Source organism: Podarcis liolepis (genome assembly GCF_965112155.1).
Source record: "Podarcis liolepis genome assembly, chromosome: 1".
Classification (NCBI taxonomy): Eukaryota; Metazoa; Chordata; class Lepidosauria; order Squamata; family Lacertidae; genus Podarcis; species Podarcis liolepis.
The window spans coordinates 112,658,066-112,675,737 of NC_139554.1; positions in this window are offsets into that span (position 1 = coordinate 112,658,066).

The following is a 17,672-nucleotide window of genomic DNA, read 5'->3' on the forward strand; positions in this document are numbered from 1 at the left end:
CTTTGCCCAAAACAAAACAAAACAAAGTGTTATGTACTGAGTTGAATAGGATCCAAACTGCAGCAGTCTGATTGGTCCTAGAACAATAGGATCCAAAATGCAGCAGTCTGATTGGTCCTAGAACAATAGGATTCAGAATGCAGCAGTCTGATTGGTCCTAGAACAATGCAGCAGTATGATTGGTTGGCAGGAACCACCCAATCCTGCTCCAGATAGAAGTGAATCCACAACCTGATTGGCTTACAGTAGAATTCCAGAATTAACCAATCATGTGCAGCCCATTGTGTAAATAATGTATATAAAGCAGATACTTTGAGGGGACTTTCATTCATTCCTCCTCACCACTATGAGCTGAATAAAGAGCATGAAATCACTTTGCGACTCTGAGTATACTTCACAAAGCATGGCAAACAAATCAGCAAAGGTTCTCAATTTAACCAGCAGATGATATATGTCTTATAATAAGCAAATAATCCGTCTCATTTTCCCTTGCTAGCTGTTTGCCATGTCTATTCCTGCTATATTAGATCCCAGTTCAGTTGCAGGTGAAAATCTCTTCCCGAATGAACCAGTGCACAAAATCGAGCTTTGCAGGACTGCGGCATGTTACAAAATGTTCCCTTGCATGCATTATTGCTGGTGAACATTTGATGCTCGAATGTTCAAAGGCATTTAAAAGCACACATCTCCAAACAAAATTAATCTTGCCATATGTCTGAGGCTTTCGCCACATGTCGCTAGCCAAGTCAAGGGCATTCCTCACTGTGAACCAGAGGAAATAAAGCTCCCATATCAATTTAGATCTTTCAGCGTTACTGCGTGAACAGCTGGCGACAGGCAACGATCAGTTACACTTAAGTCTCTAATGTTCCTTCACCTACATATTTGACTGTCCACATGTTCATGCAATTTGCAGTCACTTAAAATAAATCATCCCTTGTCGTTGGCTATGGATCTTTGACACCAACCTAATTCTAGGTCCCATTTACCGTACTTAAATATTTAGCAAATCTTTTACATAAAACTCACTGGGTATTTGGGGGCCATTGACACACACTCTCTCTCTCTCAGCCTAACCTACCTCACAGGGCTGTTGTGAGGGTAAAAGGAGGAGGGGGAAAGCCAGTCCATGTACCTGGACTGAGCAGGCACACAGGTCACAGGCTTCTCCACTATGGAGAGATGTGTTGCATTTCTGCTTCAATTATACGAATTCTTTCTAATTGCATATGAATTAACATATGCCAACATTATGCCAATCTGTATCTGACTTATTTTCTGAAGATATATTTTCTCTTCACTGGTGATGCATAAGCGACCATGCTATACACAACCTTCAAAAAATTAACTTAATTTAAGTTCAGCTATGATGTTTTGTTTCATTTTTGTAAACTGCTTTGAGCTTCAGATATGATAATGAGATATATGTTCCGATGGTTGTTTAAAAGAATTTGTAAAATTTGAAAAGCTAATGGGAAAAAAATGCTTAAAAAGAGACCCAGATATGATAAAACTTGATGTGGGTGTGTGGAGAGAGGAGGAGGAGGAGGAGGAGGAGGAGGAGAAGAAGAAGAAGAGGAAGAAGAAGAAGAAGAAGAAGAAGAAGAAGAAGAAGAAGAAGAAGAAGAAGAAGAACTGTTTTTTCTCCTTAGCACTGAGCACTCAACTTTAACATCCCAAGTAGGACAAGATTTCCAGTCTTAGAGTCATTGTCTGTGTATTAGCAAACCATATACAATGTTGAAAACCTAGAGAAGAAATGAGCCACGGTTTACTGCTTTCACATCCCGGAAGTTAACATCATCTGTCTTGCGATGAACAGAAAGGTAATCAGGAAGGCTTAGGAGACTTTAGGGCTTTCTTTTGTAGTGCCCTAAACCAATAGAGTTTTTCAATTAGAAAAAGAGAGAGTCGTGGTTCACTTTTAACTGCAACCATTGATTAATACAAAACCAACTTTTATGACTATTTTTATAGTACGTATGTGCCTATCTCCTTTGCTCTGTTCCTCTTTCTCTTCTTTCTATCAGCCTATGCAACCACCTGTGATACAAGTGAGAGCATCTTTACAGAGCCCACTTCCTGTCCCTCCTGAGTCTCTGTGGGTGGATAGCCCCCCCCCTCTCTCTCACACACACACACAAACTATTTTACTCTCTCAGTCAGCTTGACTGTGCTGTAATTGAAATAGACGTTGTTAAGAAGCAGATATTGTGATAAGGGACAAAACTTATTCGCTGCTGCCAACTAGGAGGGAGAGGGGAAGGGGAAGTTGGCACGGTGCAAACAATCCAGCAGGGAGCACCATAATGGATCTGCCAATGTGTTTGCACAGCGCTGACTTCCTCAGCGCCATGTCCCTCTCACCCCCTCCTCAGGAAGTAGCAGCAACTCTATTACCAGGAGGTCAAGTAAGAATTCCCTCCCTCTCCCAGCCATCCTACCATCAGCTACTGGATTTTATTAGTGTTCTGTTAAGCTGTCAGTACAGCTATGGGATTCCTGACTCTAGAGACAGACTTTCTGGGAGTTGAGGTACAAGAGCATAGATGCCCCCTGAACCCACCCATAAACAAGAATATTTGATGACTTGAGAAGTTCTTTATAGACATATTCATTGTACACCGTGCCAGCCTCCCCACCAACTTGTCCCTCACGCTCTTGGTAAGCAAAAGTGAACCACCTGTTGGAAAGTGAGTGTAACAGCTCCGCCCCCTTACAAGCTACTTCTGTAGATAATGTTTCACCGTCAAGAGAATATCTTGGCTTGTGTGCTTGCTCGGTGCAGGATCACGGGCCTGAATAACAGTGAGCTTTGCATCTGTTAGCTCTTTTATGCAAAAATTCCAAATGGCATTCAAAGTGAATCCTGTTGTTGTTGTTGCTCATCGCTATGGGGAAACCCAGCCAGATGGGCGGGGTACAAATAAATTATGATGATGATGATGATGATGATGATGATGATGATGATGATGGCACCACACAATATAAAATACAGCTTCAAACTGGGTGGGGGATATTCCTTTTTTATTTATGCAATGTACCTTAAGAGGCCTTGTATGGGTGGGAGCTAAAAGACAAGAGTACCAGTCTTTTTTAAAAAGCCATGCCTGGCATGATTTGCTTTCTTTTTCTAAAATTTATTTATTTGGTTTTTCAAATTAAAGTTTTACAATCACATAAGCAACATACAACATAAAAACAAGATTCCAAATAATCTCCTGGACTTCCCTATTCCCTTTTGTGGGACCTACTGTTAATTATTTCCTCCTGCATCTTTTAAGATAATCCAAATCTTTTACATCTCCATTATGTCCAAAATTCACCATTAAACTACAAGTGTTATTCCCCTGGCATGATTTTCATATTTTCATTACAGATGCCTGCCAACCTCCCCTGATACTGGGGAGCTGGATGGAATGGAGAGTCTCCACCCCCATCATTCACTGAGGTCCAACTCTGAGGGCCTTCTGGCGGTTCCATCACTGTGAGAAGCGAAGTTACAGGGAACCAGGCAGAGGGCCTTCTTGGCAGTGGTGCCCGCCCTGTGGAATACCCTCCCTGCAGATCTCAAGGAAATAAACAACTATCTAACTTTTTGAAGGCAGGACTGTTTAGGGAAGTTTTTAATGTCTGGTGTTTTATTGTATTTTTAATATTTTGTTGGAAGCTGCCCAGAGTGGCTAGGGAAAGACAGTAAATTATTATTACTGTTATTAGGACCACTTTGTGGTTGAGAGGAAACACACTCTTTACAATAAACTTTATGTCATTTTCATTGAGCAAGTGTTGCAGTAGATATGCATTTGCTCCCTCCCTCCCTGCAAACTTCTACAGAAGTATGTCCAAATCGAACAGGACTGGTTCTTGGTTTTCAGGGGAGCATAGGATCCAACTCCAGGGGTGGGTGGGTGCCTGAGCACCCACAATAATATAATTGTGGGGGCTGGGCACCCACAAAGTCAACTATGTGCAGCCTTGTACGTGTGACATCGCTAGTCTGTGCTCTGTGGTGGGCACCCACAATCCTGAGGGGGAGGAAAAGTACAACAGAAATTCATTACAGGGGCACATGTAACTTGTGGTGATATGTAACCCTGGAATATGAGGCTGGGGACCTTTGGGCACAGTTCTTAAAATACCCTTTTTAACGTGACCATGAGTAGCTATAACCAGAGTGTAACAAAGCTAGATCTAGATACATCAAAGAAGAATTTCAGTTAAACACTTTGTTTGAGGAATCGGGTTGGCAAAAATGGAACTCCACAGCGCCATCTGGAGTCACAGTGTTAAAATGCATAAACAACACATATAAAGCGGTTTTTCTTTGCCAATGTAGCTGAGTCCCAAGATAGTAAAAATTGAATATTACACCCACACCCACACACCCTATTCTTCCTTCCAAAAGCCCAAGGCTGCTTACAAACTTCTCCCTGTCACTTCTGTGCTAGCAACAACAACCCTGTAGGTTTGGCAGAGTTTCCTGAGCAATAGCAGCAGGGCTAAGGTCACAGTTTTAAGGGGTAAGTGGCGATTTGAGGCTGTGTCTCCCAGGTCCTCATCTGCACACTTTAACCACTGCACCACACTGCCTTCTCTGTAATTGAACAAGTTGGGATAAGTTCAAATCAAAGCCGTAATTTAAAGATGGGGTAACTTTCTCACCAAAGCTTGACTTATTAAATGAGATCACTTTGGATTTGAATGAACTGGCCTTTGCCTTGTTTCCATGGACTTTAACAGATCTGGATACTCTTTAACATGCGGCCAATTTTTCAGACTTGCCCATTGTAATAAACCCTTCGTTTCGTCAGATCTAGACACAGTCATCTTTGTGCCTAAGAAGAGGTTCCCAATCAGCTCTTGACAAGAGAATCTGTCAAAACAACCTGACACATTGACAACATGCCGCAATTATCCTCCTTTTGAATAATGCTCATTGAAGAGTGACAACGTTGATGCCAAGAACTTCCAAAACCAATTCATCTTCCTCTGGTTTCAACACGGAACAAAGAAACATTGAACTGAACTTTTTGGACCAAGTGGCATACAATAAATAAAGAAGGCAAGTGGGGGAAATAATATAAGCAGGGGTGGGAGGGTGGAACTGCTTTGGTCAAACAGAAACATATTAGCTACAGCACCACCAAGTGACCACATTTAAAACATCACATGCATATGAGATGCATATGTGTGGCTTCTTGTTTGTGGAAACCTCTCCCCAGGGAAGTTTGGCTGGCGCCTTCATTATACACCTTTGGGTGCCAGGCAAAAAACGTTCCTCTTTAACAAGGTCTTTGACTGATTGACATTCAGTGCCCTTTTAAAATGTGCTGGGGAGGGGGGGGTCCTTTTAGATTGTTTTTGTTTTTATTACATATTTTGTGTTTTTCTATTGTGATTTTATGTTGTAAATGCCCTGAGACCTGCGAGTATAGGGTGGTATCCAAATTTAAATGATGATGATGGTGGTGGTGAGGATGATGATGATGATGATGATGACGTTGCAAAAGAAGAAGAGGAAAAAATAGGCTCAGACCAGAAATGGCTACAGTAAAAGAAAATCAATACTTTGTTGGTATAGGGTAGGGCTGTACACCAGATTTACTGAAAGCTCACGTCAAATTGGCCTATTCAGACAGATTCAGATATTGAATGAATTGTGTTGAGACAGCCACAGATTGCTGTGTGTTGGGCTGGATAACCCAGAGTAATTCGGGACTGTTAGAGGGCAGGGTACCAGGCAGGAAAGAGGGCATCACACAGGAAAACCGCAGGTCATACCAGGCCACCAGCTGCTGCTTCTTGGAGAAGGCAAGAGCCCTAGGGCTGCTTGACTCTCCTTCTTGACTGACATCCTGTCCCTGAAGCAATTCCGCACAGGATCAATGCAAGGAACCATCTAGCAAAGGAGCACCCGGCAAGCCTGCTGCCTCTGTGCATCAGTTGTGGAGTGGACGCATCGGTCCTGCAGGGTGCTGCTTCCCAAGCAGTTTCCAAGCAGCTGTTGCATGGAGTAACCAATCATTTTCAAGCAGCTTCCTCACAGAGAAGCCACTTGCAAAGGAGCACCTTGCAGAAATCATCCCCCCATTGCCCCAGTCTGGGTCAGGAAGTGGGAAGGAGACACAACCTTCCATTTCCATGCTCTGCTCAAGGCCATAAATTCAACTCAGGGTTTGTTTGTTTTTTTCACAGATAAATCCAGGCCTTCGTCCTTGTCATCATCATTTATGCTAAGCCAGTTTGATCTTATGGGCCTTGCTGCTCTACACAGTGATGTTGATGGTGGCACCTTGAGAACAACATCTGAAGAAATAAGATTATGAAGAACACCTGCCTACCTGAAATTGACCCCTGAGAAGCATTTCATTCCCATTTATTCACCCGTGCACCGTCTGTTTGAGGTGAAATGATCTGAAAGCACATTTGTGGCCGGGCCTCTTTGCTGCAATGTGCAGGATTTTCACAAAGCTCCCCTCTTTTTTCTACGTGAAGACCTTCCTTTGTATCTTTTGCTCTGACAGAAGTTCACTTCTCGGTCCAGATGCTGGCATGTGCAGCGAACATCTGCTCTGAGAAATGCATCTTGCTTGGAGACGGGGCAACATTTCACTCTCCCCCTCAGGGCTATGGATCACAGGAAGAAAGGTATGGCAGTCAAACTCCGTGGCAGTTCCCAGGGAGTCAGCTACATGCCGATCCCTTGTCAGCATCTGTCATGAGCTAGCCCTTCAATCTTTTCATTATTATTTTTTCAGGCAAAGGGAAGAAAGCTGGGTGATTGACAGATAGGATGGGACTTTCAAAAGAGCACATTTCTCTTACAGCTATGTTTGTGAGAGCATCAATCCAGCAGCAGTGATAGCATGATCACCTATCCCCACATAATGGAAGGAGACAGCTAGGTTGCTGGTGGGTATAGCCCAGCTTTACTTGCACACTACTTACTTACTTACTGGGACATGGGTGGCACTGTGGGTTAAACCACAGAGCCTAGGACTTGCCGATCAGAAGGTCAGTGGTTTGAATCCCTGCAATGGGGTGAGCTCCCATTGCTTGGTCCCTGCTCCTGCCAACCTAGCAGTTCGAAAGCATGTCAAACTGCAAGTAGATAAATAGGTACCATTCCGGCGGGAAGGTAAATGGCGTTTCCGTGCGCTGCTCTGGTTCGCCAGAAGCGGCTTAGTCATGTTGGCCACTTGACCAAGAAGCTGTACGCCGGCTCCCTCGGCCAGTAGAGCAAGATGAACGCCGCAACCCCCGAGTCGGTCACAACTGGACCTAATGGTCAGGGGTCCCTTTACCTTTACTTTTACTTACTTACTTACAGCATTTATGCCCCACCTTTTCCTCCAAGGAGCTCCATGTGGCATACATGGTTCTCCCTGCTCCTCATTTAATCTTGCACAGCAACCCTGTGAGGTAGCTTAGGCTGAGAGGCAGAGACTTGCCCACGGCCACTTAGTGAGCTTCCCTGCCAAGTGGGGCTTTGAACTCTAACCACTGCACCACACTGGCTTTCCAGCAAACCATCTATGGTAATCTGTAGTTCTTTCCCCACCCCACCCCGAATCCAATAGAAAAATCCTTTAGATATAGAGGATCTTGTTGTGGTTGCGGGAGTTGGACTGGTTTGTCTGTTTCAGGGATGGGGAACCTGTGGCCCTCCCAAATGTTGATGGACTCCACCTCCCACCAACCCCAGTGTTGGAGTCCATCTGCCATCTTTCCTGGGACTGATGGGAGGTGGCATTCAGCTGGGGCTACCATACGTCCAGAATTTCCCATACATAGCCAGGATTCGTCTGTAAAAAATGGCATCCGGGCAGAATTTTCAGTAATCAGTCGAAAACCTGGTTTTGGGTAATTTCCCCCCAAAATACCTTTTTTTCTTCTAGATATTTTGCAAAAAAAAAGCCTGAACAACTTTGACCAATACTTTTGTGTCCAGATTTTCACTTTATTGTTATTTTGTTATTTTTTTTGAAAAAAAAAATAACAATTTCAACATAGGAAATTATCAAAACAAATCATCTTCCTTGTCCCCCCCCCATTATTTTTCCCTCCTACCTCCCCAACAAACCCTCCCTCCCTCCCTCCCCCCTACAACTTCCCTCAGCTCCTCTCTCTGATTTCTCATCCAATGTTAATTTCTGCATATTATAAAACTGTATACATCCTTATATTATCTATCTTCTATGTTATCCCTCAATAAATTTGTGTATGTTTATTCAAAACCTGCCAGGGAGTCCAATTCATTTTGTTTGTTTTTTAGATTTTCACTTTTTGAAATATGGCAAGCCTACATTCAACAACATCTGAAGGGCAGAAGACCAACTCTAAAACCAAACCCTGGAAATACCATTGAATCCCCACCACCACCACATTCTCAGGGACTGGCTGGCTGAGGAATAGTGGTGGGAGCTGTCTGCCCAACAGGCCCCCAGGGAGGGCTCCAAAGATGGCGGCTAAGCTCCTGGATCCTAATGGTGGGACACTGAAGAATAATCTACAGAAGGGCCAAGCTGGGAGGTGCTTGAAGTAGGGGGTTTGAGCAATCAAGAGAGGTCAGGAGAAGGAGGGTCTTCCAGGACAGAGTTTGAGTCACAGTGTGAGCACAGACAGTCCCAGTCCTGCTGAATCTCTTCCCCTTCTGGCACCCCACTCAAGGAGAGTGCTGCACATTGCTGAGCAACGGGCCAGACAGGCCCAGAGGAGAAGCCCACCCCCTTGACACAGCCTTTGTCTGCTTGGGAGGGAACCAGAGTGAGAAGCTAGAGGGGAAAGGGTGGTCAGTTTCAGCAATGTCTCAGCTGGATTGATTCAAACCAGAGGACTCTGCTGTTTGTGTGCCTGCCATGTGGTTGACCTGGCTCATTGACAGCTCCTTCACACACACACACACACACACACACACACACACACACATGGAAGGGCAGAATCTCCTTGGGGCAAGAAAACCAAGGGGGCTTCAGAGCACCCTCCTTCTATTGGCATCACTTTATGTTTCTTGTTTGCCCTTCATTTAGAGCAGCATGTTTGAAAACTATGGCCTGAAAAGCCTCCTCGATTGGTCTTTCACCATCCATCTTACAACATCTGGGCTATGATATTGCCCAGGCAGAGGTTATGGGGTATTTCATACAGTGATCTTCCTTCTAGATCCTATGTAACCTGTGGACCGTTTGCATCTGGAAGCCGCTATGGCCATGATTTTCAGTTACCATCATATTTCATGAATCTGTCTGTACCTAATGATCACCAGTTATTCACCAAAGCTAGACTAAATGTATTTCCATCAGAAGCAGGCATCCCCAACCTTAAGCCCTCCAGATGTTTTGGACTACAATTCCCATCATCCCTGACCACTGGTCCTGTTAGCTACGGATCGTGGGAGTTGTAGGCCAAAACATCTGGAGGGCCTCAAGTTGGGGGTGCCTGATCAGAAGTACTAAAAGGAAGACTATCTGGGATACCCTATCAGAATAGGCTCTGCTTATGCTTTCAGGGTGTCGGCTCTATGAAGCATATCCTACTACACTGCGAGCAGTTCAAACAAGCCAGGGATCAATTAATTAAACCCCTATTGGTAAACTTAACTGGAAAATCTGAAACCTTCCACCATAAGTACCTCCTTGGAGATATGTCAAATGATACTACCCCAGCCGTGGCTAAGTTCCTCTCAGAAGTATTAAGAAGCAGAAACCTACATGCTCTGGATAAAACATAGCCTTGGGACACTTTCCCTGTATTTCTGTTTTATTTTGCTTTTGGAAAAGTTCTTGTGGGTCTTTGGACTGAAATAAAGAAGAAGAAGAAGAAGAGTTTGGATTTGATATCCCGCCTTTCACTCCCTTTAAGGAGTCTCAAAGCGGCTAACATTCTCCTTTCCCTTCCTCCCCCACAACAAACACTCTGTGAGGTGAGTGGAGCTGAGAGACTTCAAAGAAATGTGACTGGCCCAAGGTCACCCAGCAGCTGCATGTGGAGGAGCGGAGACGCGAACCCGGTTCCCCAGATTACGAGACTACCGCTCTTAACCACTACACCACACTGGTGTAGAATGTATTTAGAGCAGAGGACATCATTCTTCATCTGAGGCTGAATGGTATGGTGAGATCAGGATACAACCCCAAATTGTCTAGCCTCTACAAAGTGATGCAGGGGCCTGCTTTGAGGCTCTTCCCAGCTCCAAAGAAGAGTCACAGCTCACCTGTCACCATGTCACCAACCCAATAAGGTTTATTTTGCTCCGGAAAAAATATTACCTTTAAAAAAATTGCTGTAACTCTCATCCTCCAGAAACAACAGGGCAGCAAATCTCTACAGAACAGGTAGAATGTTTTATTAAGCATCACTGAAAATCAGTACAGACACAGGAGCTAATAAATTCAATGGGTTTTTTTTTAAAGCTACCCTGTAGGTGGAGCTACTCACTTAGCTATCTTACGGCCTTTTTTTTTTTTAATTGTTCATGGAAAACACTGACACGAACTAATGGAGCTCATAGAAGATTTACAGTAAGTACTGGCTGAGAATCAAACTTATAAACTTTGCAGTGTAATGAAAATGTAAATCTGGATGCTAATCTAATTGAATGGCTTAGTAAATGCTGGATTATTTTTCTGGTGTTTGTAATTATGAATCTTCATGTACACAGCCTATAAAATGCAGTTCTGTTTTATTGCAGGGAGCAGATACGAACTGCAAGCACAAGTACTACTGTTAGGGAAATGTGCTATTTCCTGTCCTACTAAGGAAATGTCTGTCTTTGTGCGTGTGTGTGTGTGTGTGTGTGTGTGATGTGCGTAGAAGGATGACCTGCATAATGCAATGAGGTTCCTCTCAAAAAGACCATGCCGTTCTTTTTGGGGTGGGTTTTGACAACATTGCCTTGTGTATTTGTATGCTAAGTACATTTCCACAACACCCAAGAGCAAAATTTCTACTGGGCTGCCAACAATGATGCACCAAAGTTAAATGAGATTGTGGTCTCTCTTGAGTTGGTGGATTGGTGGGATAGGGAGATGTTGAATCAATCAGTCAATCAATTAAACAACCATGTTGCATTCTGCTGAATCATTTATTGAACCTCTTATGGTTCTGAACACCCACTTACAGCAAACAGTCCCTACCTGAATCTCTTGTCATGGTTCACAATAATAACTGACAGAACTCCCAATTTTGTATGGATTCTTTTCAAGCATAAAACTCAGATAACATAGCAAAAACAACATTTGTGCATGTGCATGTCTATTTAGAATTTTACATTAAAGAAAACAGCAGCAACAACAATAATAAAAAAGGTAAAGGACCCCTGGACGGTTAAGTTTGGTCAAAGGCGACTATGGGGTTGCAGCGCTCATCTCGCTTTCAGGCCGAGGGAGCCGGTGTTTGTCCTCAGAGAGCTTTTCTGGGTCATGTGGCCAGCATGACTAAACCACTTCTGGCACAATGGGACACCGTGACGGAAACCAGAGCGCTGTTTACCTTCCCGCCACAGCGGTACCTATTTATCTACTTGCACTGGCATGCTTTCAAACTGCAAGGTTGGCAGGAGCTGGGACAGAGCAATGGGAGCTCACCCCGTCATGGGGATTTGAACTGCTGACCTTCTGATCGACAAGTCCAAGAATCTCAGTGGTTTAGACCACAGCTCCACCTGTGTCCCATGCAAGCAACAACAATAAAACCACCTGGAACAGGAGGATCCAATTTGTTACCTTCCATATTTTGTCGGACTCCAATTCCCATCAGTCCCAGACAGTATGGCCAATTGCCAGACACAGTAGCCTATGAGGGAGTGCGCTACCACTCATTTGATCTGCAGGTGGTCACATTTCTACTTGATGGGTTTTTGGAAGATGCCTGTGTGTGAATTTGTTTTATGTGTGGCTATCAGTGCATGCTGATCAACACATAGTCTTCACAGTAAGGCTCTATTCCAATGGCATGAGTATCATGGCAGTCAGTAGTTTCTTATCTGCTGCAGCCTTCATTCGCCTTCATAGCCATTGTAACATATCACTTGTCACTGTTAAGACTGTTCATGGGAGACATTCTTACTCAGCCACAAGTGATTGCCAAAGAAGAAGAAGACATTTTTGCTGCTCACAAGGAGGTAGAGGAGGAAGAGCAAAGTACTGGGGAATTTGGTGTGGTGCAAACTCATCAGCAGAAACACTGGATTGGTTCTGCTGGTGCATTTGTACTATGCTAGCCTCACCACTGCTTCACCACCATCCCTCTACCTCCCACTAAACAACAGCAATTTGATCAGCCAGAGGTCAGCTGAGTGGCAGCATCACACTCCACTATCCACCAGATTTGATCCAATGGCTTCCTGAGAGTATCACACTGCTGATTCCTTCCTTAAAAGATATCTGACTAGAAACAGTCCTGCTGGAAATGGCAATTCTATGCATAGTGCATTTCTCAACAATGATTTTCTAAGGCAAGTGAGCAAAATCAGTTTCTCTAAAGCTAACCTTAAGAAGATTTCAATTTGGAGTATATGTAATAACTCATATTGAGGCAACAATTTAATCTCACCAAAGCTTTAGATTATCTGCAAACACCTGTGTTTGCTCCCCCACTCCATCCTGTGAATATCCTTGCCTAAAGAATAAAGGTACAGTGTCTTTACTTGTGTCAGTGATTCATTCTTTGCATATGGCACCAGTGATACTGGAAACTGATGGCACTTCATGTAACTCCCATTAAATATGGGCCCATTGTCCATTTTGAACCATTACATTTCAGCATTTCTTTAAGACCAGCTGACACATTCAGAAAATACACATGATACAATTGTTAATTGTACCAAGGGAGCAGAAAAGACTTTTTATGTATGCGACCACAGCTACGCGGATGTTATCGGCCTAGAGGTGGAAAGAATATAAAGTCCCTACCAGAGAAGAAAGGCAGGTGAAGTTGATGAACTATACCAAAATGGCTAAAATGACCAGAAGAATCAGAATTCAGGAAGACAAAACTTTTAATAAGGAATGGGGAAAATTTATACCTTTTCTTAAAGACCATTGTAAACAGTTAAAATGTCGAGTTACAGCTCGGCATCCAAAGAAAAATCAGTCTCACACCATGATAGGTTCCGCAATATAGCTGCTCCTAGGGCTAATGCAGCACAGCTTTTATTGTGTGAAATCAGAAAGATACAAAATACAAGCCAAGCAATTTGTTCTAGCCAGCAGATAAGGACCTTCGCACTAGACTATGTGAGCATCAGGCCATGCCACGTTAGCCAATCATATAGGACAGCATGAGCTGTTCACGCGCTGTTCATGCTCCAAGGATGCTTCTAGCTATGAAATCACCCTGTAACAATAAGAACTTTGCTCATGCTCTCATGTACAAGCAATCATTTCCCCACATTAAAATTGTTAGTAGGATTGGAATATCACTTGTAGTTTAATGGTGAATTTTGGATATAATGGAGATGTAAAAGATTTGGATCATCATAAAAGATGCAGGAGGAAATGATGAATGATAGGACCAACAAAGGGGAGGGTGGAAGTCCAGGAGATTCCTTGGAACCCTTTTTATGGTTTATGTTTGATATATGATTGTAAAATTTTAACCTGAAATTTAATTTCATCTGAAAAACCAAATAAATATTTTTTTTAAAAAAAGTTTTTGTACCATTTCAGAATACAGGTTGGTTACTACCTAAAATAAAGTGAACTTGCAATATCAGATTTTACTCACAACTACCGGGAACAATGTTGAACTTACCCTGTTCTTGAATCTTCTTGAACTTATTTAAAAACAAGAAAAAACTGAGCCAAGAATTTGTAAGAACCTAGTAAAATCTGATATTGCAAGTTCACTTTATTTTAGGTAGTTTGTAAGTTTTCATGGCACTTTGTAAGTTACTGTCTCTTCCGCACATATTTGATAAATGGTGTAAAATTATTTTTGAACAACTGCGTGAATAATTGTCGCCAACGTGCTGTACGAGTTGCACTATCTTTATTAACGGCACAGGTTGCATTTTTCTAGCCTGCCCAGGTAGGGGCACAGCTGGGCCACCAGCTGAAGCTGGTGGAAGGCACACTATGCCATTGAAGTTACCTGAGTCTCAAGTGACAGAAAAGGATCCACACGTTCCCCCTAAGCTGCATACTCTCTCCTTTAGGGGGATGTAACCCCACCAAGAGCAGACAACCTCCCAGCTATCCAACCCAATCAAACAATGCCCCAGTCTTATCTGGGATGAGCTTCAGTTAACTGGCTCTCATCTAGTCCATTACTGAGGCAAGACAATGGTCCAGCACATCCTCTGCCACCCCTGCAGATGTAAAGGAGAAGCAGAGCTGTGTGTCATCAGCATATTGCTGACAATGTACTCCAAAACTCCAGATGACCTCACCCAGCGGTTTCATGTAGATGATAAAACTGAACCCTGAGGAACCTTACATTGAAGGCTCCATGGTGCCGGAAAGCACTCCCCAAGCATCACCCTCTGGAAATGGCCATCCAGAACCACTCCGAAGCTGTACTGCCAACTGCCAACTCAGACATTCTCTCCAGAAGGCTACCATGGCCAATAGTATTGAAAGCCACTGACAGGTGAAGGAGAATGAACAGGGACACATTTCCCTGCATCTTCTGACAGAGGTCTTCATACAGAGTGACCAAAGCAGTTTCTGTGTCAAGACCGGGCCTAAATCCCAACTGAAATGGATCTAGAAAGTCAATTTTCCCCAAGAGCACCTGGATCTGATCTGAATATCAGACTCAATCATAAATTTATTTGAACATGCTCTCACTCTTCCTTCCTGTCCATCAAATCCCACAAAGGCGTACTGATCTCCTTTGTCTGTGTCCTCACACGGTCACCAAAAGTCAGTCTTGCATGCTGAATCTGCAGGCCATATACCAGTCAAGGAAGGAGCAGCTGCAGGGAGAACATTTACCCTCTCCCAGCTGGAAAGAACACCTTGTTCCTGTTACCCATCCACCAATAAGAAAAGAACCACTATCTGCTAGTCAAGCAAGAACACCAGCAAGGGAAGAGCAGCTTGTCGCGAACTGGATATAAATCCTTATAGCTCACCACTGTGCTATAGCCTTGAGTTGCCTCCTCTGTCTTTCCACTCTTTCCATACGTGTCTTATCTTTTCAATTTGTGTGCCTGATGGCAGGACTCAACCTTCCTTTTGTATGAAAGTGAGACAATAAATAAACCTGTTTACTGCCCACCTTGGCCCTTCCTTTGCTTCTGCCACATGTGAGCGTAAGAATACAATAAGAGCCTGTTGGATGAGACCAATGACCCATCTGGTCCAACATCCTGTTCTCACAGCAGCCAATCAGATTCCTGTGGGAAGCCCACAAGCAAGACCTGAGCACAAGAGCACTCTCCCGTCCTGTGGTTTCCACCAACTGGTATTCAGAAGTGTTACTGACTCTGGTCTCAGAATTGAAACCATTACCAGGGACGCGGGTGGTGCTGTGGTCTAAACCACTGAGCCTAGGGCTTGCTGATCAGAAGGTTGGTGGTTTGAATCCCCACGACGGGATGAGCTCCCATTGCTCGGTCCCTGCTCCTGCCAACCTAGCAGTTTGAAAGCAAGTCAAAGTGCAAGTAGAAAAATAGATACCACTCCAGCAGGAAGGTAAACGGCATTTCCGTGCACTGCTCTGGTTTCACCAGAAGCGGCTCAGTCATGCTAGCCACATGACCTGGAAAAACTGTCTGCGGACAAAAGTCGGCTTCCTCGGCCAGTAAAGCGAGATGAGCGCTGCAACCCCAGAGTTGTTCGTGACTGGACTTAACTGTCAGGGGTCCTTTACCTTTTACCAGAAGTGGCTAGGTACTGAATGTTTCCTGTTCCATATCAGCATTTTGCAAACCAAACAGGATTTCTCTTGTATAGGGAAATATAAGCCTGGAACAGCCCTATCAACTTTAACAAAGTTAAAGTTTTCTAGTGATTTGAGTATGGTACCTATTATTTTCAACTCCCTCTAACAAATTTAATGTTTAGCCTTCATGACTGCAAGGATGTAGTTTAAATTATTGTTGTATGCTTAAATGTGCAGAAGAAGGAAGGTGGCTCTCATCCAGTCCATTCCTGACTTAAAATGAACTGCAGCTTTCAGGAAATGGAGATCTTAGATGGAATTTCAAATGTAAATAAAATGTGGGTATATATCAGGATTATCCATTGTATAATATACTGCAATTAATATTGAGAGTAAATGTGTGTTTTAAATGCATCAACTCATAGCACAGAAACCAACTGATACATATAGATGGAAGCATATTTTGAAAAGTACCTCTTGAGACATTGGCTCTGTGTGTTCATACATTCACCCCATTTCATGCAATCAGTCTTATCTGGTGTACAGAGTGCATGGTTTTTTCTATCGGCATAAACCAATATGGAAGCAGCCTTCATTGCAAAATGAATACCATATATTGCATGTATATAGCTGAGACAGTAGTGCATCACAGGATGTCTATTCACATTCACACATTCTTCAAGATATGCATTCAGAAATTATTGGAAGAGCAAAGCAGCAGCCTCAGTCTCGATAGTGAATGTCTTAAGCTGTTGTGAAAGACATGCTTTTCCACCTGGGCACATCATCTCCATATATATGTAATATAGTGTCCTCACCATGCATTCAGTACAGGTCCATTGTTGTCGTTTTTCCCTTGGGTAGCCTCATCCAAGTCTCTGTCTCAAAGGCCTGAGCTCTCTAACTTTTAAAAGAGCAAAATGACATCAGCTTGCAATCTGACCCTTTGCTTCTCTGCGCCGTGATTCACACTGAGAATGCTGTGCGCTTGAAGGGCAGGAAAGGAGGCCTGCCAGGAGAGAAAGCAATTTCCCATGGCAGGTGCAGGGAGCAGGTGGTACGCAGCATTACCTGCAAAAAAAGGTAGCCTTAGCCTATGATTTTTATTATTTAACATGGAAATCTTATTGCATCCTGAGCCACTCTTGGTGAGGTGCCAAAACCCCCATGTCTGCAGCATGATTTATTATGTGGAAATACCACTGAACTAATCAGTAGAGTTACTAATTAATATGGATCTGCATTTTTGCATAAGCAATTAGTGCAAAGAGAGGGTGCCGTGGAAAAAAAAGGAAGTTGGGTTTGTTTAATCTGAGCACTTATTCAAGCGGAAAGGCCCACCAGGGCAAGGCTGGGGCCCATCCACATTTGAAATTTCTTTCTTTTGATTAGTTAAAGGAACATAAAGGTCAGATTATCAATATTTAATTCAAATGGAAATGAGTTTTAAAGAGGGCATTTTTTAAAAAAGAAAAAAGAAAGCACTATACACCACACTTTATTTAAAGAAGGTGAGACTCTTCGTTAAATGCCCGGATCAAAAATAATGAGATTGTCCAGCTACAAATCCTGTCTGAGAAGAGTCCCAGTTCCTAATAATAGAGAAGGTTGACATCAATGAAAAAGGCTGTTGGCGAGATTGAGTTGGGGGTGGTCAGACAAGGCCTTATTACAACCCTCTAAACATAGATAGCTGTTGCACCCATTTTTAGATTGTTTTATTTCCTCTCCTTTTTTTTTAATCAAGTCAAATTATTTTAAAAATCTATTGTGATTTCATAATTGTATGTCAGTGACCAAAAAGGCTCACTTAGCAAGCACATAATTAAAAATTGAGTCCG